Raw genomic sequence first — 24296 nt, 5'->3', positions numbered from 1 at the left:
CAGAGTTGTAAAAAAAATGGAGTGGCTTTAATGACAAGTCTTATACGTAATTTAAAATGTTAAGTAAGTCCTGTAAGGCTAAAGAACCAATAAAGCTCAGTTTGGAAAAGAGAAGGTAGAAAAGCAATTTAATAGTGCCTTATGTCTTAAGAATAGGAGATGTTATACATGGTGATTAGCTGTCTACCCTTACACTAGACAGAACAAGATGAAACAAGTTCAAGATTATAGCATGAAGTGTCCACAGTAGGTATAGAAAATAAGCTATGAGCTCTTAGAAAGGAATTATAGTCTCTTTTTCCGGATTTATAAAATAAAATCGACTCACATCCACCTGAGATGTTAATGATAATATTCCAGGTAAGCATACAGATCAACCTTTTCCAGGTCTTTTAATGAGTCAAATGATTATTTAATCTGGGGAGATCTGGTTTGAGCACATAGTCAGTAAATGCAAATGTTCTTTTCTAATATAGTCTCTAACTCACTCAACATACTTAATTTTCCTACTTCCACTACAACCACTGCTGAGGAGTTGGACAGAAGATGGGGAGGAGATGGAGGGAAAGGCATTTTGAGGCTGACTACAAGCTAATCTGAAATACGATTAGGAAAACCTGAGTAAACCAAATTTAGTGATTCAGAGTACTTTTTGCCCCACAGCCAGAACCTCAAGAGATCTGCTGTGCAGCACATAAATTCACAGCAGCAAATATCTTCTCTGGAAATCTAACGCTACAGTTGGCAGAGCTACCCACTGCAAAGAGAACTTACTGTACTCTAGCTATTAAAACAAGAGCCTGGAAAATATCAAATTCATTATCTGTTTAAATCAATGCAATAAACGTGATTAACTATATTTTTAATGGTTTCTTGCTTTGTTTGTATCTTCAAGAGAAATAGATACATAATCCCAAAAGGGCAATGAAAAAGCCATTCACTGGTAGCCGATCATAAGTGTTATCTAGTCTGAAAAAAGGAAGGATGGCCCTCTGCCTAGGACAAATTTAAAATACCTCCAAGAATTCTGAGATGGAAGGAGAGGATCTATTAGATCCCAGTCCATCACTTTCCTAAGGATAAAACCCCTAAACACAGGATGTTAACACCTCAGTGAATTAAAAGCACTGGGTGTATTAGTCTGCTAAGGCTGTTAGCAAGCCACCGACTGGGTGGCTTTAACAACAGAAATAATTTTCTCACAGGTTTGGAGGCTAACTGTCTGAGACCAAGGTGACAGCAGGCTGGTTCCTTCTGAGGCCTTTCCCTTTGGCCTGAAGAGGGCTGTCTTCTTACGCTGTCACATGGTCGTCCTTCTGTGCATGTCTCTGTTCAAATCTCCCCTTCGTATAAGGATACCAGTCATATGGGATTAGGGCTCATTCCAATGGCGTTATTTAAACTTAATTACTCTTTAAAAAACCCTATCTGAGGTACTGGGGATTAGGACTTTAACATAAGAATTTCGGGGGAAGACAATTCAACACATACACTGGGTTAATGAATTTTTAAAACAGAGTTCTTAAAACAGCTTACAGATTATTAATTTTTAGACCATTATAATTTAAAAATGATGGGAACTACTGAGAAGTAAACTTAGCAGACATCATACTTACATAAGAGGGATTTCATACTACCCTTGGGAGAGAAAAAGTTGAGTTTTTATGCACCACTCACCCATCCAGTATTCAGTGAGTGTCCTCTCTGTGCTAAGCACCGCAGCTGAACAGGAAAGAAGGTGAGGAAAGTTGATCGGGAGCAGATGGTGAATAGCTCTGGGAGCCAGGCTATGCAAGTGAACCTGATCTGATAGGCAGCAGAAAAGACACTAAATGATTTTATGGAGTAAAGTAATAATACCATGAGAACTTCTAAAAAATCACTGTTAAAGTATATAAGATGCCTACAGACAGAGAATGAAGTTAATGCTGCACGACAACTAACGCCAGAGGCGCTAGCAACTTGGTCAAATTATAAATGTGATTTTTGAAGCAGAATGCCTGAGTCTTTTTGTGAGAGGAAGACCAGGCCTTTTGTGAGAGGAAGATAATGACCCTAAGATAGTCAATATTTAATAAAGGCAACTAGCTAAATAACATTTTATTGGGAAAGAAGGGGGCAGTCCTGAATGTCTGTTTAACACCTAAGTGGAGAAATCTCGTAGGTGGCTGGAAAGACATTTAAAATGAGAACATGGGAAGAAAAATAAGAGAGATGTGAAAGGAACTCTACAACAAGCAAAGAAGAAAGCCAAGAGTGAGGAACACCACAGAAGAAGGGAAAAGAGAAAATTTCCTTAACAGTGATGCTTGCTCTTGGGGAAAAATGATACAAGAGAGTTCAAGTAAGATAAAGTCTAAAGAGAGACCACTGGATCTAAATACCAGGCACTTGGTACAGTGCACTGAAACGATTGATCTGTCTCAGCCTACAAGCTGTGAAGCTGCTCTCAGGCCAGGCTTATTCCAGGGCGTCTACTCCGCTGCCTGGAAACAGGAGGTGCTCAAATGGTGCTGATGAACAAGTGAATCACCGGGAGGCCCAATTATGCTGCACTGAGATGAGGAAAAGATAAAGGGAGTTCTGTGTGAACAAATGAGTGCATTTTGGTGGCAATGGAAGAAGAGATACAGGAAGTCGATCATGGCCAAGAGAGAGCTAAAGAGATCTGTTTATTTGCATAGAGGGTAACAGTAGCTTAAAGTGAAGCTGACATGGTGGAGAAAGAATATGGACCTCGAGATCAGACGGATCTCAGTTGACTCCATGCACGGATCTTAGGACGGTCCTTCTCGACCTTGGATTTCTCTCACCTCTTCATCAGGAATACCCACTTCAATGCTGTGAGGACTCAATTAAATCATGTTTGTGTTTAACTCTGGCACAAAGAAATATTAAGAAAATGGTATTCTTTTCCTTCCAACTTTTGCACAGAGCCTTTAGCATGTTTTTGGACTGTGAAGAAGGAGCCGCCAATGGGGAAACAAATCCATAACACTAAGAGAAAGCAGATAATTGTTTTCAGTTGAGAAAATCATTCAAATACTAGGACAAAAACTAGAGAAGAAAGAAAGTGACCCACTGGGAAAGCACAACAGTCTTTCCCTGGCATTGTAAGTGCTTCCAGAGCTGGGTAAACAAGGAGAAACCCCCCAAAAGTGTAGGACAACAGGAAGTGGTGAGGGCTGTGTTGATCGGACGGTACAAATCCCAGGTGAGAGTATGCTGCCACACAGCTCTGGATGACTGCTGCCTGGTGAGAGAGAAAGCCCTGTTTGTAAAGAAAAGCTAGAAATCCAGATTGTTGTGAGATATTTTCTGGTTTTTAAAACAATGTAGTCCAAACAATTCACAGCCTACAGGCCATGAATGTGAAACCTCTGCTTAATGCAAACATGTTTTGGACATAAAAATAAAAGTACTCTTGCCGTCCACAATATTTCGGGGGTGGGGGAGGGGGCGTCTAGTGCAAGTCCCAGACTTCTTTCTACTTTAGGGATGAAATGTGGTCCTTTCAAGCAAGCCAGAGAGTAATGGGAAAAGATGGGTGTGGGAGAGAGAGGGGAAAAGTAGAGGATTCCATTTTGACATTTATTCCAAAGTATTTATGATCAAAAACTTGGGCACTAGACTTAAGATTAAAAATAAGACTCTGCTACTAACTGAATGACCTTAGAAAAGTTACTGATGCATCTATCCTTAGTTTCTTCACTTGTAAAGAGAAAATAGTAACAGTATTCACCTCACAGTGTTGCTGAGAGGAAGAGATGAAATGGAGTAGGGAGGCACTGCTGTGTACAGAGAATATTCAATAATGAGTAGCTGTTATTGTTGTTATCATTTTATGTATCTCCAGGGTGCTTGGATATACAGGTCTGCAGCACAGCAGACGGCATGGAAACATCCATGTAGAGGGGATTAGTTTGGATTTTTATGGAAACTGTGGAAATAAGTGGTATTACCAAGGTGACAAAACACAGAAACTAAAAAAAATAGAACTCTGAAGAATACAACATTTAGAAAGCAGCTAGAAGGGTCTAAAAAGAAAAAGTACAAGAGTGAAAAAGACAAACAAAATAAAGTGTCCAAAAGTCTAGGGCAAATGTCACGATCTGTCAAATGCTACAGAGAAGTCAAGCTAAATAAGGAATGAGATGTATCCATTGGACTCAGTGTCAATCACAAGGGACTTCAGCAAGAGAGGAGGTATGTACAAAGTGCTGACTCTGAAATATCCAGGTCTCTGTTTATTATTTATTTATTTAACACTTACCCAAGGATATTCTTTCCATTGCTTTCAGAGAGAGTTGGAAAGAAAGAGAGAGAAACATTGATGTTAGAGAGACACATTGATTGGTTGCCTCCTGCACCACCCCCCCAACCAGGGATGGTGACAGCCTGCGAAGGAGGTACATGCCCTTGGCCGGAATCGAACCCGGGCCCCTTCAGTCCTCGGGCCACACTCTAACCACTGAGACAAACTGGCTAGGGCTCCAGGTCTTTGTTTAATGAACTGTTTCAGAAAGATGGAGAAGTGATTGGAAAAAACACACAAAACCCCAAAAGTTCCATGAATTCTCCAACTGCTTATTTTCAGGCCCAAATCACTTGTAAATGTTTAGCTACATTTAATTGGAACCCAACTCTCCTGTGATTGCAATATTTTTCTTATGTCAGCAAGGGGAATGTAATCGATGAGCTGACTGTTAAGAACTCAGTCAGGCCTCTGGTGGCTCCGTCCCTATGAACAAAGACTGGTTGTTTTTAGGAAAAAAAGATAATAGTAGAAACAAAAGGCAGAACTCAGTCCCTACCCATAGTGGAACTACATATTTTCAACATGCTTTAACCTAAAATTTTAAATATTTATATGATTACAATATACCTTATTTCTTTTTAAACAAGATTGTATACATATGCAATTACTCAAAGTGTGTCATTTTATTGCCATAGGGCAAAGTCAAGATCTCTTCCAATTATCCTTATTGCCTTATAGCCACCATCTCACTGGGAGGGGAGATCACAGAAGCTAAAGATATTAATGGGCTGAGTCATTCACACACTTTTGAAACATGTGAGAATCTAGTATAAAATCAGTCATTCTTGTAACTGAACCGAGACTCAGATGATTTACTCTCTCCAAAAGAGCCACTGTTAGACGTTCGGCTCCCAAAATAATTTATACCTAATAATTTACACTTGAGAAATCATGCAGCCTTTAGAAGCTTATTATGGGTACATAATACTGATAAGCCATTTGCTTTGTGTTCTGCTCAGTACACTAAGTATTTTAAGTTCTAAGCCATAATCAGTTTGATCTAAGGCTATGGGACCAGCTTTCATGCTGGGAATCCAGAAGAAATGGCCTCAGTTGGTCCTAGAACATTTATTCAACAAATATTTACTGAGTTCCAGTTGGGTACCAGGCATTATCCTGAGCACTGAGACATTTATGGAAGCTGGCCCAGGCTTATGACACACCACCAACCCAACTGGTGAGGCACAGGGTAAATTTATATAGGCCAACACCGTCTCCACCTTTGTATAGCAAAAAGTCTTGGTAAAGTTTTTATGAAAGGCATGCCTGGGCTAAGAATCATTATGCTTTCAGTGGCTAGTACCTAACTGCATGTACATATGGAGACACAATTCATTTTCTATGGTGTTTACTATACTGCCTTTGCCCTGTTTTAAAAAAAAAAATTTTTAAAAATCACACACTAATGATGACCAGCCTGAATTATATATACCCTTCATCTCATGCCAGTTTCTGTTGTCCATTGCACAACCTGCACTGAACTCTCTGGATCCAATTCTTTATAGCTGAGTGAGTTTCCCAGTGCCATTATTTAGTTTGACTTCTGAAAAAACACTTAAGAGAGAATACTTCCTTGTTGAGCATTATTACACATCCCATGGACTTCATAGTTTGCCAAGGTGTTGTAATACACCATTAGTGAGCAGTGGCCACCAGACATGGAAACACCTTTCCTCCTTCAAGCCTTTCAGAAAAATGTTGAAAATGAAAAAACTTAAACATGTGTGAGAGTGTTACTGGTTTAGTCCTAATGGACTAATCCTGTAGCACAGGCCGTTGTCTAACAGATGGCAGTTGAATGAGGCAATCTGCCATCTATGTGCATCTGTTACTAAACATTTTTGCTGTTGAAAATTAATAAGTTTCTCACAGCACCATCCCTACTATAAGATTGTGACAAATAAGAATCACCTATTTACACAGAATACAGCATTAAGATTCCCATACTGGGGGCCGGGAAGGGGGCGGGGAGTGACAAAGTGTTGATTGTGCCTCTAGTTTTTCTTTATTCTGTTTTGGCAGAATTTATAGACATGTGCATTATTTATTTATTCATCCACTTAATAAATATTTACCAAATGCCTACCACCCGCAGGCACTGTGCTAGGCAATGGAGATGTAATGTAAACAGACTAACCTGGCCCTTGTTCTCATGGGGTTTGGGATCTGGTGGAGGAAACAAATATTATTCAAATAGTCAAAAAATACACTACCACCCGTGATGAGTGCTGGGAAGAAAACGCATCAGATGCTAGGAGAGCATGTCACAACATAAATATTGAGGACATTTTCATAGGCAATCTAAGCATGTTCAATTTAAAGACAGGTCATGCTGCAGGGAGGGTGGGACGAGGCTGATTACTGTTGTTATTAACAAACACTGTGCACTTGCACAGCACCTTTCATCTGAGTGGTTCAAAGCCTGATGTACACAAGAACCATTATCCCAATTTTACAGATGTGAGGAATGGGCAGCTCACAGCAGTTAAGCGTCTTGCCCAAAGTCATACTGAGTCAGTGACAGATAGTTTCAAACTCATTCAAATGCCCTTTCAACATCATTTTGTTTTATATGTGCTTTCCAAATAACACCTCAGAATGAACTTTCATACTCTATCTTAATTTTATGAAAGCATACTTGATTTCAGGCATATATTCTCAAACTTTAGTGGTCTTTTGTTAGTTCTTAGATGAAAAGACACTTATTCTGAATTTGAAATTGCCCTTCCTGTCATCCACAGAATTACTAAATGCTTTATTTATCATTATGGAATCTCACTCAAGATTGTGCAGTGAAGAAAGTACAGCAATGGGTTGATGCTAGTGGGATTTACTGTCTTACCAAGTACCCCATAATCCAGAAAGAATCTTTCAGAATGCTAAGTCATCTACTGAAGATTCAGTTCCAGGGCTACCTGGACAACAATACCTCATGAGGTTAGAGTGATGTCCCCATAGGATGCTTGTAACTGAGTAATACATGACATTGTTTCTCTCACAGTGAGAACACATGGGCCTAGAAACCAAGGGACAAAAGGAGATTTAACTACACATCTTCTCTTCTCCCTCATCATACCTAATGACCAACTTGCATTTTCCCCATGGCTGCAACTCTAGTTCTGCCAGTTTAACAGTCTCAGCACTCAAGAGAAGAATGATTTCACTAAGGGACTCAACTCAACAATGCCTCCACTGATTTGAAAGCTTAAACTGCAACCTAGTAATTTTGAGCTCCATATGACACTCAATAGTCAGACAAAAAGTGAAGTTACAGAACTGGTTGGGACAATGAATCTTCATTATCAAGGGTAAACAGGACTGCTGCTACAGAGTGTGTCTTGAACCAGGGACACCTCCTTGTTTTTGCCGTGTCTACTGGTAAAAGATAATGAAAGTCAGAAACAACTCCATACAGACAGGACCATCAAGAATACAGATAACTTAGGAATAGAAGCCCAGGTGTTATAGTCAAATAAAAACCTACATCAGCTCAGAGTTTGGCTGAGAGCAGAGAGAACATGAAATGGGTAGTGGAGAAAGGGAGTTAAAAATACCAACTATGTGTTCAGGGTCCACTCTTATTTCTTCCTTGGTTTGACATGTACATATTTACATTTCTAACTAATTTCTCCCTTTCCCTTTCTCCTAATATTTTATAAAAAGTGAGTTGGTGCCCTGGCCAGTGTGGCTCAGTTGGCTGAGTGCTGTCCCATGCACCAAAAGGTTACTGGTTCGATGCCCGATCAGGGCCCATGCTCGGGTTGTGGGCTCAGTCCCCAGTAAGGGCTGTGCAGGAGGCAGCCAATTGATGTTCCTCATATCAATGTTCCTCTCTCTCCCTCTCACTCGAAAATCAGTAAAAAACATTTTTTTAAAAAGTGAGTTGGTGGCTCATTACAAAGTGCCATTATGAAACAGTAACAAAAGTAATGAGCATGGCCCCAATATCTTAAACTTGGAAACAGGAACTGAGAGGATGTTCATCTTTGCTCCTTTTGTGGAGAGAGAGCTGCAGTGTTAGTGTCATCTTGGGCAAGTCACTTAACATCTCAGAAATTTCATTTCTTCATCTGTAACTCGAACCAAATCACAGGGCTGTCATGAATATTAAATTAGAGCATTTAAAGGATTTAGAGCTTTGAAATCCAAATACAGTAGCTACTAACCACATGTGGTTATTTAAATTTAAATTAATTAAAATTAAATAAAATCAAAGATTCAGTTCCTCAGTCACACTGTCACATTTCAAGTGCTCAAATGCCACCTGTAGCCAGTGGCTACCTTCCTACAGTGCAGATCCAGAACACTGCCTTTACTGTAGAAAGTTCTATAAGAAAGGATTGACTTACAGAACACTTCCTGGCATTCAGTGAGCACTCAGATGGTAACTGCCGCTATTATTATTACTAGTATTGTTTTCATTATTATTTTATATTATATCATCAGAACTTATTTATCTTACATCTAGAAGTTTCTACCTTTGACCACCTTCACCCAATTCCTCCCCAACCTCACCTCTCCCCTCACCTCTGGCAACCACATTATCATCATTATTATTACAACAGCAAGTTTAAGATATAGCTGAATTAAAACATCTGGTGGAGAAGACAGACAAGGAAAAAGCAATTAAATGGAGTTTGATAAGCAATAGCAGCACTATCAAGAGAAAGAGCTGCTCTCAATGTACAGTTTAGTTTATTATGGGCAAGTTACTGAGCTAAGCACTTCACATGGATTATTTTATTTAATCTTCCCTAAACAAACAACCTAGTAAGTAAGAACTAACACATCCCTATATTACAGATTAGGAAATTGATACTAAGAAGTGGTCTAACTGCAAGTAGTCAAAATGCTCATCAGTGTTGGAGCTGGGACTTGCATTGGCAGGTCTGTTAAACGAGTAAGTCCATGTCTTAAAGACTACTTACAAGTCACCAAATGTTTACTGAGTGCCTGCTAGAGGTAATGCACAGCTCTAGGAGCTGGGAAAACAGAAGGACACAAAACAGACCAAGTCCCTGCCCTCATGGAGCTTATACTGTAGCTTAGAAGAACAGTAAGAAAATACATAATTAGCCAGATAGGAATAAATGCTGTGGATAACAATAAAACAGGGTGGGGGTAGGTGAGCTCTTCTATGATGGACAGCCAGGGAAGGATTCAATAAAAAGATGACGCCTGAAGAAAATTTAAAGGGCAGGGGAGTGAAAGGAGATGAGGTCAGAAGTAAAGATGGATGATGGTGGGGCAGACCATGGAGGCCATGTGTGGCCTTTGGCCTCTACTCTAAGAGAGAGGGGGAGGGTTAGAGCAGAGGAGTGAGGAGATCTGATTTTCTTTTTTAAAGGATCATTGGTAATAGGATGAGAATAGATTTAGGGAAGAAAGGGCAAAAGCAAGAAACCAGTCTACTGATGGACTGGATATGGGCTGTGAAACAATTAAGGAACTCAGGACAACGCTGACTAAATGAAATGGTGCAGTTACCATTTTCTGAGGTCGGAAAGTGGGAGAAACAGCTGGTTTTGGAGGAAAAAAATGCAGAGTTGAGTTTGGGAAGGTTAAATGTGAAAGGCCTAGGGAATGAAATAAAGTGGAAATGAAAAGAAGACAGTTATATATCTGAGACTTGGAAAGAAGATATGGTTCTAAGTACAAATACTAAGAAAAATGATTAAGCATATGGTATTATAAGAGCACGTGGAGTAATACACTTGGAAGACAGACTTGGTGATGTCAGGGAGGGCTATTAAAAAAGAGGCTATTCTAAGTGTGTGAAGGGTATGAAAGAGTTAGCTATTTGAAAGTGAAAGAAGGGCACTCCCAGTAGAAGGAATAACTTGTGCTACAGTCAGAGGCAAGAGAGCATTCCAAGAACTAGCATGAAAGAGTGGTAAAGACTATAGAGTCTAGCAGGGGAAGTTTAAAATTAATTATTCCTGAGAGTAATTATTCCTTACCACAGGGCAAAGTTGTGAAAAGGGAGCAAAATAATCAAATTTTCAATTTAGAAAGGTCTCTTGAACTACAACTAGGGAGAAAGCGTATTAGCAGAGGGCAAAACATATTTGCAGGCAGCAAACTTTCCATAGGAGATCTGAGACTGTGAAAGTGCAGGTGAAGGAGGTAAACGGACTTGAGAATCAGTAACACTGGGTGATGGAATGATGCATGAGGAGCCAGGAGTAGTAAGGGTGATAACCACGTTTCTGATGTGGGAAACTGGGTAGATGGTAAAGCCACTTACAAAGCAATAGGATCCCAGATGAAAATCGGAGCAAAAACTTCTCTCTGGGACGTGTTGAATTTAAAGAGCACACTCGGGTAGAGATGTCACACAGACAACTGATCTGGAATGGAAGTAAGGATTTGGGACTGAGCAACATAAAGACAGTAAGTCAAATTATAAGCATAGATGTCACCTCTCAGGAAGAGTGCAGTGTGAGAAAAGAACCAAAGAACAGGTAGGAACGCCAAGATGAAGGGGGGTCCACCAAGGAGGCTATGCAGAAGTGGCCAGGGGCCAGGAGAAAACACAGATGGGTGTAATCATGAAAGCCTAGGGACACAATTTAGCGGGAAGGGAGCTATTAACAGCAGCGACATCAAAGAAGAGCACGAGCGAACACTACCCTCTGGGTTACGAGGTGTGTCACCTCGGGCAGTCAGCCTCAGTTTCCTCTTCTACACAAGAATGTCCTACTACCTCCGCACCTGGCTGTCATGAGGCTACACAGTGAAGCGCATAAAGTACCTAGCACACGTTAAGACAGAAACAATGCTCTATTTTTATTACCACTTATCTTATGTATGCCAGACAGGCAGGTCCGGGTAACAGGAGAACAGGGGTTGACAGCATGAACCGCTTGGCACTGTGAAGGAAAACTGCAGTCTGAAAAAGGGCAACTGGGAGAGAACAACTAGAATCCTTTTCCTTTTCTTTCACCTCTCTCCCAATGTCCCCTTCCTCCCTCCTAAGTGCAGTTTATAATTTTATAATGCACAAATTCCCAAGAGCCTGCCAAAGGGACCTTTTATGTATACCTTAGTATTTACACCAAGAACTCGGCGGACATTTACCACAGTCATCACAAGTTAGTGACACAGTAGTCACATTCTAAAGAAGGGCAGCTTCAACTCATGAGCAGCCCACAAATAAATGAATAAATGTTCTGTAGAAATTAATCTATCACTTAGTGATTTCAAAAGTCCTTCTAACAGTTTTTGAAACAATAGGCCAAGTAATGTTTATCAAATGAAATATTCTAACTATCTGATTAAGGAGACCTCTGGACAACCAAATTGACTTGCAGGTTAGTTCTGATACTGGCAACATGACAGTCACATAGAAGTTTCCCAGATGGCATATACTTTCCTATGAATTAAGGTTCCACTCTTTCTTGCTCTCACCTCCTCAAAGACATGGGGTCAGGTGGAACTGGGAAAACTGTCTCCAATGCTTGCTTTCTAATGTAAGAAACATGGGTTTTACATAGAAGAATTTCACCTATTTAACCTAAACTATTCCCATCCTAACATAACTTCCCTAGCCTCTTTGCTTTATGATTGGCTTTGCAATTCTTTCAATGCAACTTTCAATACACAAAGCCTGTATTATAATCCCTTCCCTACCTGCTTATTCTGTGTTACATCCATCAAAGTCAAGGGTCCCAGAAAAGTCTTCACTTAGGAGGATCTCAATTTTCTTATACTCTTTTAGATAAACTTCTCTTTCCACACAATTTAGCAGTGGTTGGTGATACTGAAGCTTATCTGGTGGTAAAAAGGCATCCTGCTTCAGCATCTAAGCAATGAAAGAAGTGTTCCTTCCAGTCTTTGTGTGAGATGTGAGTGTGTGTGGAGGAGGGCTATCCATAGCTGGTGCTACCTAGCCTGAAGAAAGCAGAAGGCCTGAGGGGAGCACGGGCAGTGCTGAGTTTCCTGGAAGCCCTTCCCTTCAAAGCATTCTGGTCCAGGAAGACAAGCCTTCTGCACCTGGGGCCACTGGGAAGCGCCCGGCCACTACAAGGTAGCTGGGATGGGGGCTGTAGGAGCTGCTTTCCCATGTTCCACATCTTCCCTGAGTCCTCCAGTCACACCCTCCATGAACTACGGCATCCTAATGACCAAAAGAACAAATTCACCATTTCTGTTGTAACCAAACAGAAAACCTATTTCATATGACCAAAGAAACTGAAAAAATATAAGCAAAATATCTACTCTGGGGATACTACATGTTTCTCTATATCCGTAAGTTAATTTCTAACTCTCACAGATGCCCTGAGGGTTCTGGTAAACAATAAGCCAAATCCCTTATGCTTATACCATACCACACATCTATGACACAGAAGCCAAGGATATGAGGCTAGATCTTTCCCTCAGTTATCACGTCTCACTCAACACAATCAAGACTATGGAATTACTAATACTCCAGCAGTTTATTAACACTTCTTATCCCCACCTGCTCTATTTACTCTTGCCTAGCAGCCTATCAAATTTTCTAATGTTGCCTTCTCTATAATTAATATGGCTTCCTCATATTTGAAATTACTTCTCATGTCTAAAGCTATCAAATTGCTTTTCGCCTTCCAATTCGTTCCCTCTGAGAAAGAGTTCCTGACTAAATGAAAATGAATCCTATCCACTACTAACCTAATCAAAATTCTAATGTGCCACAGGAAAATTACAACAATAAACAAAACAAAGACTGGTTAGGTACTTCACAGTTTATAGAGCACCTTTTAGAATAATTTCGATAACTTGATTCTCGTTACCCGGAGAGATTAAATAACTTCCTTGAACCAAACACTGAATAGGTGACAGAGCCCTGAGGTGGCCACCAAGTCTGAAAGCATAGCTAATACTATTTCATAAGGCACTGTAATATTATATCATTAAGCCAGCTATTGTGTATTCAAGACATTTCCAGACTTGGTAGCCTGATCTTCTAGCCATAACCTAGATCCCTCAGCTCCCCCATACATTTTACTCTGAAGTGCTAAAGAAGGCAGCAGTCAATGGAAAATACCATCTTAAGTTGGGATGATATTTTAAAACTGTTTAATACCAGCTTTCATATTCTGTTCTCCGATTTAATTTCCAAACCACCTTGTGCATGGAGATTAAAAGAGGCAATTCATATTTTCTCAATGCCCATTATATAAAGCCTCACTTCCTGCAAGGTCATGCAGTACTTGCCTACATCATCTCATTTGCTCCTTGCCACAGTGTCCTCCTCTTTTTGTAGACACGAAAACTGAAGATTTTAGGAGGACAAGTCACTAGTCCAATGTCACACAGTTAGGCCAGGTCTTCTGATTCCAATTGCAGTAGTCTACTACTCCAGTGAAATATTCTTTACATGTTCCCTGAAAAGCTAACCTGGAAAGATGACAAAGTTATTCAACTTAGAATACTGCCTAGCACAGGCCAAGCACCAGAGAAATGTTAGCTAGGGTTACTATTATGACAGAAAAGACTAAATATTTTAACAAATATACACAAAGCATTGCATTAAAACTAGAAAAAAAAAAAACACTCCTTCATGTTCCACACCACTGCCACTTTTAAAACATACTACAAGCAGAAAGTTCTCAAAGGGCCAATGATACTGGCCCCTCTACAGTGTTTCCTCCTCCTAACGTAACAGTTCCATTTGACAACATGCATCTCCTCAAGTAGTTCTGTAATACTAACAGAATCCCTCCCTCATGCACGTCACATCAGTGTGAGGAGTCACTTCTCATTTAGACTCAATGTCCCAAACCTTCACCTTTGGGAAAGTTACAGTAAGCTATGTAAAAGATCAAAAGCATACCTTACAACTGAAACTAGACGAAAGTATTCTTACTCCCAACTGAAAAGAAACTCAACAAACTACGTCTGTCCTGAGGCATGGAGGTGTCATGAAAAGAGCCTTGAATTACATGTTAAAAAGCTTCTTGACTAAGCATGTCCCTGCATCTTCCCAAGGCTCAGAGTCCTCCACATCTACCTTACCTAACTTGGAAGGTTACTGTGGTCATTAAAGAGGTCAGGGATCCAAAGAGGGCTCTTTCCACCTCACCTGGCACAAAGGAAGTTGGTTTCAGATTCTTAAAGGGCCAGGGGACTGGAGTAGACACTGATGACATTTCCAAGTCTGGTTTAATCAAATGATTAATGACCCTAGACAAGTATCAGCTCACTGGGGAAGCCAGTAGAAGTGAATTCACTATCGCCCAGATCAAGGCTAACTCCTCTAGAACATTCTAAACACCAAACTGACCACTACACATGGGCTTTGCTAGAGTTTTATAGAAATTGGATTACAATGAATTATTTACAGTTAAATCATTCTTAAAATATATTTTTAAATTTAGCCTGGAAACCTAGCCACTGAGCATCATTTCTATGGGAAATTGTACCCTACAATTCCATTCAGAATTCCAAACACTGGGAATACATCTTTTCTCTTTCCAGGTCCATGAGCTCACAGAGACTCCCTTCCGATCCTCTTCGGCAGATTCAGGAAGTTGCTTTCACTCTTTTTTTTTTTTTAAATATCTTTATTGATTTCAGAGAGGAAGGGAGAGGGAGACAGACAGTTGAAACATCAATGATGAGACAATCATCATTGATCGGCTGCCTCCTGCAAGCCCCAGCCTGGGGATCACCTGGGGATTGAGCGTGCAATTGGGCACGTGCCCTGACTGGGAATGGAACCTCGATCTCCCGGATCCTAGGTCAATGCTCACCCGCTGAGCCACGCCGGGCTGGGCTGCTTTCACTCTTTGGTCCTGTGGCCATTCAGATATGAGATGTCAGGTGAGGACTGTCAGGATAAAATAACTATATAACCATCTTTCACCTTTTTCTTTTTGGTCACATTCCTATTTATAATTTCATTTTATCTACAATTGCCCAGTGAAGTATGTAGAACAAATACTATTATTACTCATTTCAGAAATGAGGAAGTTGAAGTATAAAAGTGAAGTGACTTGCCCAAGGTCAAAGCCTGGCAGGACAAGGATCAGAAGCCAGATCTTTATTTCCCAGACCAACATTCTTATCAGTCAAACAACAAAGGCTTGGAAAAGGGATAGAAGGAAGTGATTTATTTATACTTAATTTTTAAACTAATTTTGTCTGGCTTTGTGAATTTTCATTAATTTCCTTCTTCATTGTCACCTGATGAGTTAGTCACTAAAACCTTCAGATCAGAAAGTATAAACTGTTTTAAATTATTTCCTCATTGTTATATATAGATGTTCAACTTGAAGTGTTTCATAATAAAATGACTCAGGGACTAAGCAAGCCCAATCTACATTAGTCACTTGTTGAACGGTTACAAGAGATCTATGCAAAACTCTTGGGAGGTGGGTGGGAGACAGAAATAAACACCAAAAAGATGACTAAATTAAAGACAAAAAGTGAATGTAAAACTTGCACATTTTTCCTGCTAGTTTAAGGTGTAGGATGGGAGAACAAATGCAAGGAAACAAGACACAGGTCATCTATTACCATTTTCCCCAGTTTAGGTGGTACCGAAGAGTTTTTTGTGGCAAGAGAAAGAAGTTAAAAGTTAACAGGACAGAACACTCAGACCTTGCCTTTATATAGCACTTTTACCTCACAAGTGCTTTCACATACATTATCTCATCTTTTAATCAAGAAATCACCCTGAGAGAGATAGGGGCAGATATAACTAAGTTCATTTTGCAAACTTGCTTAAGGTCACAGAGCCATTCAGTAGACAGGTGTAGAAGAAAACTCAGTAATTAAATTGAACGTTGACACCAATTTACAACTCTAATGGGATCATACACACTTCATATCACAAAGGCAAAGCACTTCAGTTCCATAATCTGGCAGACCAATTCCATTACTATTATAGAAAAGGTGGTAGAACATATTCTAATTGCATCTATATTATTTATAGGTGCTTTAAGTCATGTCTTAAGAATTTCTTCTAAAAAAAATAAGCACACAATGTTTGTGTTGAGACTTTTAAAGACACGGTGTAACCTTACACATCAAATTTAATATCTGATTTTTGCAAGAGGAATGCTCTGAGCACACCCAGGATTTAGTCCATTTAGAGTTCCTATTTAGTATTTCATGTGGCATTTTTGGCTTCTGTTTCATGTTGGGGGTGAAAATAAACCTCCGGGTGATAGAGAGTAACCTGATGGGTATAGAGAGGGTTTCCTTGGTACCAATAACATTCCAAGAAGCACAAATAGGTGAGGCAACTGGAAGGCAGGCAATGAAGTATGTGGGACCTCAGGAAGGTAAAAAGCAGGCAAGTCAGGATGTCTGGAAATCAATCATGTGATGTAATCATATCAAACTATTTCTGGTTATTGTTTCCAATTTTAAGTAACACTGACTTGGTCTTTCTAAATATCACTCTCTATTAGAAGATAATTAAATGATTATTTGAAGATGAAATAAGGGATAGAAGAAATAATTAAATTAAAAACTGTCCCTAACAACAAATTGCATTACTCTAGGCCATGAGAAATGAACATAAGGATTTTCACTATTTTAAAAAATGCTTTATTATATGACATACATTTCCCTTGGGGAGTAGGGGCGGGGGGAGAAGCTGAGAGAGAGAGAAATGAAATTTTAAAAACTCCAGTGGTTAAAATATCAGGTTGGCCATGACACAGAACAAGGAAAGATAAAGTATCACTATTTACAAGAAGCCTGATGCTTTGAGAGAAACAGAGTAAAAAGAAATCTGCTCCATTCTCTCAATGACGGCTCCCTGGGCACTGGCTCCACTTCAGAATGAAAGAGCTTTTCCTACCAGTACAATCGCACACTCACACAGGGCTTGAAACAGTAAAACCCACTGATATTCCCATTCATATTCTTTCCATTCTTTCACTTGTCAACTACTAACAGAGACTACATCTTTAAAATACAGCCGACAACTTGCATATGATACATCAGAGGAATCAAGCCAGGGCATTTTTCTCTCCTAATGTTTTTCAACTGGGTGCTACTATACTAATAAACAAAAATTACTTAAAGATGGAAATGTCGTTCAAGAAATATTTCTGTCTGTGAACGAGTGTATAATTTATTCCAGAATTACCCATTTTTACTTAGTTGTCTGATTCTTATCTCTAGTATGACCCCTCTGCCCACCCCTTTCCCCTTATCATCATTAACTAGCCCATGTTAAAGGGCATAATCTCTTTCTCAACACAACAGACTTAAGTAGTCCTAACTGATCAAGGGACTTCAAATCCAACTGGCCAAATACCATGCTGCTCAGTGGTGTCTGCACTGGCCTGGGCCCCAGATTTTGCTCAAAACTTAGCACTAAGTTCCCACCAACAACTCCTGCCCTCATTATGAAGACTCCTTTTAAGGAAAGAGGCACCTCCTTCAACCTCCCAACCAACAGTCTCTGGCCTTTTCCAATTATTTCCTGCTGCCTACTCTACTCTCCAAATTTTAACTCAAAATTCCCTTTCAGATACTATTTAAATTTGATCATAGAAAATGACTTCTCCTTAACAGAATTCTCTGGCTTTTTTTTAGGGGCTTTCATGCTATCACCTTCCATTGTTACCAGAACTCTGTGACCCATACTATGACCTCCACTTTAAGAAGAAACTGAGGCTCAGAGTTCAAGTGCAGAAAAGTCGGAATTTAAACAAAGGCTGTTTTCCTTATTCTGAATTTCTTCAGCACATTTCTATTCTCTCTGTCAATCTATTTCATCACTGTTACTATCATTTTGCGGCTATTTTGTGTACACATGTCAAGAGACTTTTGTGTCTTCACTAGACTAAGCATACTATTGGCTCTAACTGAACAACTTAATCATGAGATTAACAAACCAGCAAAGGCTTTCACCTCCACACTTTGAAAATGCATCATTTTACAGTGAACCTTAACATTTGGTGATCCATTTCCCCATTCAGTCTATTTCCTCATCTCCCTTCTACTGCCAGATGATGGGGAAAGGCCTAAATCTCAAGGTCTTTAATACTTATTATGATGAAAAGTGTGGCATGGAAGGAAGCTAAAGTGACTCCCTAAAATAAGGGTTTGACGCTATATATGAACTATGTTCAATGTCAGAAATAAGGAGGAGTTTGCTATATTAAAGAACTCTCACATCACTTAAATAATTCAAGTAATCAGCTGCCAGGATTGCCTAGTGCCACAGAGGCCACGGTGCTTAATAACATAGGCACCCCAGTGCCTAACTGGAGCAGTCTGTACACTTTTCCTGCCCACATTGCTGCTGTGTCCCCCTCTGCCTCTTCTGCAACCCCTCTCTTCCTTTCCTCAAAAGTATTTTCTCCGCTCTCCTGAATGAACACTCTACACAGGGGTCCTGTTTGCTTCAAACGGAGGCTCTCACAGCCAAGGGATGACCGTATGTTTTTAAAAACTTTCCCTTCCTCTTCTTCACCGCTGAAATAATGAACAATCTTTTCAAAGGCCTGGCCCTTTCTAGATCTTCTACACAGAGACACCTCCGAGGCCATTTCAGGAAGGGCGTTTGATGCACCCCCCGCTTCCCTAGATGCCTTGAAAACCCCACACAAACTGCTGGGCCCATCTCTCAGCTTCCTCTGTAAGATAAGGGAGAGAGGGCATTGAGACACTGACCAAAGCGGGTTCTGTAGAGTATCAGTCCTTCCCCTAAAGAGAGAGGTTTTCTAGTGATACAAGTTTAGGAAATTACTAATTCTCCTTTGGAGAATCGCAATGCATAAACGCATGCTGAAGGCTTCAGAGTCTTGAGGGAGATTCTTTCAATCAAGCATTCCTCAAACTTATTTGACTACAAAATCCTTTTTTCCTCATATAGTTATTCACATCCTGATTAACTAGTCTTATGGAGCCAAGTTTTGAAGATGCTGCACTAGATGCACATTAAGGTCCAGTTGAGTGTAAAGGTTTTAGAATTCTGAATAAAATCTAACAATACCTACAAAACATAAAGATGGATTTCTATACATTACCCATAAAGATCAGCCTCAATCTAGCATAAACCAGTACATTCACTATTAGCAGCTACATTACCTGGTAACCTAAGAGAAAGATATATATCTAGATTCTTTCTTATAAAGGCAACTCAGTGAAATACTATATCCAGACCTAACTCTCTTGCATATTAGACAAAATGCTACCAAACACAACCTTAATTTGGAAATAACTACAGAGGGAGTTCTAAAGCACTGGAATAGAAATTAATTACCAGTAATAACCAAAGCAGACATATCCTGGGGCCAAATGGCTGAAGAATGAATACCTAAAGTCACCTTTTTTTTCCTAGTTAATTTCCACATGTGGGCAATATTCCTATAGATGAAAAGGCTTATATATAGGGCACTTGGAAATCTTTGACAAGAAAGGCGTTAAGAGACAGCACACTCCTGTGCAGTGTCAAGTGTGTGTGACAGGGAGTAGAAAAGAGGGTAATCTCCAGTACCTTCCAATCTGGTTCCAAGAGATTTTCACTAATTCCACCGTCGTCTCTAACCTTCTTGCTATTCTGATGACAACAGTAATTTCTCTGATGCTCGGGAATCTCTGTCCCCAAATTTTATAACCCCCTCACTAATTTCCTTTTCTTCCCCTTTTGTCAAATGATCCAAGATGTGACTGCATTTCACATTCAGTCGGTAAATGGTCATATCCAATAAACAACACTGTCTGGCCTGGAACTTTCTTCAGATACTATAAATTATTGGCTTTCTAAGTGAGAAATACTCCCTAAATCTGGTTTAAGTAAAACGGTAACTCACAACTTGCAAGATACATAAGAGTTGACACTCAAGTAGTGGATGCTAAGGCCACTTTAAAGGAAGATTTACAAAAGGTAAAGCTTACCAGTTCATGGAGGGTGAGGGGAGGAGGCACAGGGAAGTGACTTGTCAAAAACATTCTAAATGGGTTGCATAATGGCAAGACTGAGGTAAGCTACACCTTTGACCCATCTCGTTCTTTTATTATATCTAAGATTGCGCTGGTTTCAACAGCTCACACGAGGTACATTTCCACTCTTCTAGCTCTCAACCAGATTAAATGTTCAGGTTAGCTTATCAAGTAAAAACCACAGCACACGGGGCATATTCATGAACAGATTTGTAAGAAACAACACAAGTAGACCAATTTAGCCCTTAATTGCTCCTGTTAGGTTAAGAAGAAAAATACTGTCCCTCCCCAGGCTTTTGGTGGGAACTGTTATCAAACACTGACTACAAAAAAAACAAAAAACAAATATGTGGCAACAACCCAATTTCAATGCTTTCAAATCTTACATAATCTATAATATGCATGTAGCACCAAAGAGAGTAAGAGAGGAAAGTGAAGAAAAATACAAATGCTCTGAATCTTCTAACACATCAACATGCTGAAACAGAACATACTAAAAGAATAATATACAGGTAAAAGCTGAATATTCTTTTGAGATCTTTTTTAATCCTCCCGAGGATATGTTTTTATTGATATTTTAGAATGAGAGACACAGAGAGAAACATCAATGTGAAATATCGATTGGTTGCTTCCCGTATGGCCCTGACTAGGGCTGGAACCTGCAACCAGAGCATGTGCCCCGACTGGGAACTGAACCTGCCACCTTCTGGTGCCCGGGGCGATGTTCAACCAACTGAGCCACCCCGCTGGGCCCCTTAGTTATTAACTCTCCTTGAGCACATGCCACGAAAGTCATTAAGTGATGTCTATATTCTCTGTGTTGAACGTCTGTCTCCCTCTCTAGACTTGGGATATCCTGAAGGGTCAGGGTCACGTGGGCTTTGCTGAGTGACCTCCTATGTTCCGGACCTAGAAGGACCTGGCACACAGCGGTGTTAAGTAAATATTTATTCTATGACCGTTTGAGAACAAAGAGCCAACCAATGCTGCCCATTCCGTATACCCAAATAATAAAAGCTTAGAAATGAAGTAAAGGAACATTAGGTCATCAAGTCTGATGTTCAGAACTTCATTTTGTTCTCAACATGAAATTGAGAAAAGCTTTTCCCTGGCAGGGACAGCAAGAAAGGAAGTAACTGAACCATAGTTGATCTGTGAGCCATTTTACAGCTTTCAAAACACTTCCATCACATGTGGTCTCATGACTGAAAGTGGCCGAAGAATTCTTATAGAACTCTCTACAGTTCAAAATGAACATTTTAAAGAACTGTGGCAGGTACAGAACCCATTTATCTTGAAAGTTTTTATAAATGGCTTATACCATATCTGGGGCTTTTGTTGTTGTTAATCCTCACTAAAGGATATTTTTTCCATTGATTTTTTTTAGAGAGAGTAAAAGGGAGGGGGAGACAGAGAGAAAGTGAGAAACATCAATATGAAAGAGACACACTAATTGGTTGCCTCCTGCATGTGCTCCAACTGGAACTGAGGTCTGCGCCCTTGACCGGGAATTAAACCAGAGACCCTTCAATCCTTGGGCCGATGCTCTACCCACTGAACAAAACCAGCCAGGGCATGGGACCTTTTTTAGTGCTCACTGCAAAATTCTTTCTCTACAAACTACCTGAGACAAAGTCCTGTTTTCTGCTGTTTTATTTTGTTTTTTAATTTCAGAGTACTGAAATGAATACTGATTCCAAATAAACTCTTCAAGCATTGGAGGGTATACAGCAGCTCTTTTCTCAAAGGCCAAAGAAAGGCAATCTGGGAGCTTTTGCTGAAAGGGGTTTCCCAGGGATTGTTGGTAAACTGACTGACACCTCTAAAGTTCCAAAGTAAACTTCTAAAACCTCTTCAGAGGTACATAACCTCCAGAATTCTGTGTAGGTGAGAGTAGGACAGACATTTATTTAAATAATAAGCTCTAAAGCTCTTTGATGATTTTTTTAATGTACCGTGACTATATGAAAATTCATAAACAGTAAGACCACAGGATAGATCAGAATCTGGGCAAATGACATAGTAATGGGAGTGCTGCAGCTCTTTAAAAGTCTACGACACAGCAGAAGTTAAATAGGGATTCATATAGGTTCCTATTATCTGTATTCCTTCTGAGTAACTGAATTTAAAACAATTTCTTGAACACCTCAGACTGTAACTAGCTTATATCTAATCCTATGATTATGGAATTCTAGGCTAGGACAGGTCAAAGACAATAAAAGTTTTAAAGCCTTGAAATAAAGCGAGCAAAGTACTTGTTTTTAAGAAAGACTTTGTTCCATCTTCCTAAGTAACATATTTGGAAACCTGGGTTTGCAGTAACATAATATCTTATATCTCTATCCAATTTTATGAATGTCAAAGTGTTTGATACACACACAGTACTTTAATCTGACTCACACAATAATCTTGTGAAATAGGCAGACCAAGGATTTTACAGATGAAGAACATGAAGTTCCAAAGGTTTTGTTTCTTGACCCAGGATCATAACTTAGAAAATGGAAGAACTAGGGTTGGAAGGGTTTCTGATCCAGAGGGTTATTGCTATTTCTGAGAGCTATAGCATTCTGGCCCCTCTCAAGCTACTGTTTATTTTTTGTATCTCCCCTAAACAAGCAACAAGGCAGCGATGCCCATAACTTCAAATATATAAAGACTACATAGTATATTAAAAGGTGTAAAATATTTCCCTCAAAATACTGATCATGTCCTCATATGGTTTCAGGTCTTAGAAACCTTCTAAAATTATGGTCTACTATTCTTGGTCTTGTGTCAAGCTTATATAGAGAGCACAATTTTGCACCAGAAAAGAATAATAAATATGTTTTCTCTTCTAATGAAAAACCAGGGACCTTCCTGACAAGCACAAGAATCACTATATCCAGTTGCTCAATAGTCTAGTGTGAGTGAGGTTAGCATCCAAAAGTGGGATAAACCTCAAAGCATAATCTTTCCTGTTTAACAGAGTGGGGGTAACAGGATGAGGCCATGGGATAAAAGAAAGGCTATTAACTACTGAATGTGTGAGGGTAAGGTGAGGGTGAGAGCTTCTTTGTCTTTGACTTTTGTTTTTTATGAGTGGCTCAGTTTTTTGAAGGGGAAAGAGTTCAATTCTTTATGTAAAAAATACCTTAAGTATGTGTGCATCCTAGAGTTTAACAGGAAAAGAATCCATATTAAGTTCTTTAACTTCACAAATCTGGTTTTCTTATCTCTAATGTACACTGTGCTGTTACATTTGCATAACTTCCAAGTTAAAGACAGAAAAGCCTATCAAATAACCTCCAAAGAATACAAGGGTCAAAGTGGGATTGATCTACATAATAGGGCTAACTCTGACCTTCAGTAGTAAACACACTTTATTTTATAAAGTCAGCCTTGTTCTTTGAGGTCAGCAGTTTTCAACCCTGGATACATATTAGAATGAGCTTTTAAAAATACTGTCCCCCAATCCTGCACCAAACCAATGAAATCTACTCTTTGGAGTAGACACAGGTTGTAGGGGTCAGCTGGAATTGAAAACCTCTGGTCTAAGTGCTTTGTCATCCAGTTTCAAATACCCCAACAGGATGTCATTTCCATATTTTCCTATGAAAGAAATATTCACAGTATCAGGACTAACAGCCACCATGCCTAGAAACATCAGAATTTTATAAGCTGAATGAGTTTATTACTTGGATATAAGCGATAATCTTAAGTTAATCACAAATAATACACTTAATAAATACTAATCAAATACTAACAACAACAAAATTTAAACCAGAAAACAATTTTTAAAAAAGTTTTTGTAACTTCATACAACTATGTAATGCTCATTTAAGCATAGCTTAAGTATTAAACCATATTAAAAATTTATCTTTCACTGACTAGTAGCCAATCTTGTAAAATATTTGATTTTTGGAATTTTCCCATAGATATAAGTTAGAAAAGGCAAATAAAGAAACCAGAAGTACAGGACATCCTATTACACAGGTATATGAAATAAGTTCAAAGGGGAGTTTCCACTTCTCAGAGGACAAAAGGCTTCTCAGAAACATTACTGCAATCGTATTGCTCATTTCTTACTCAACCCGGTACTGCTGAA

The 24296-nt window shown here is 39.5% G+C and overlaps 1 protein-coding gene across 3 annotated transcripts in view; it reads right to left on the bottom strand.

The window, feature by feature from the left end:
- Positions 1-24296, bottom strand: part of NSMCE2 (NSE2 (MMS21) homolog, SMC5-SMC6 complex SUMO ligase) — a 202961-nt gene that overhangs the window by 136974 nt on the left and 41691 nt on the right. The gene's annotated exons all lie outside the window — the stretch shown is intronic.

Source organism: Miniopterus schreibersii (genome assembly GCF_964146895.1).
Source record: "Miniopterus schreibersii genome assembly, chromosome: 17".
Classification (NCBI taxonomy): domain Eukaryota; kingdom Metazoa; phylum Chordata; class Mammalia; order Chiroptera; family Miniopteridae; genus Miniopterus; species Miniopterus schreibersii.
This window is presented reverse-complemented; position numbering and strand designations above follow the sequence as displayed.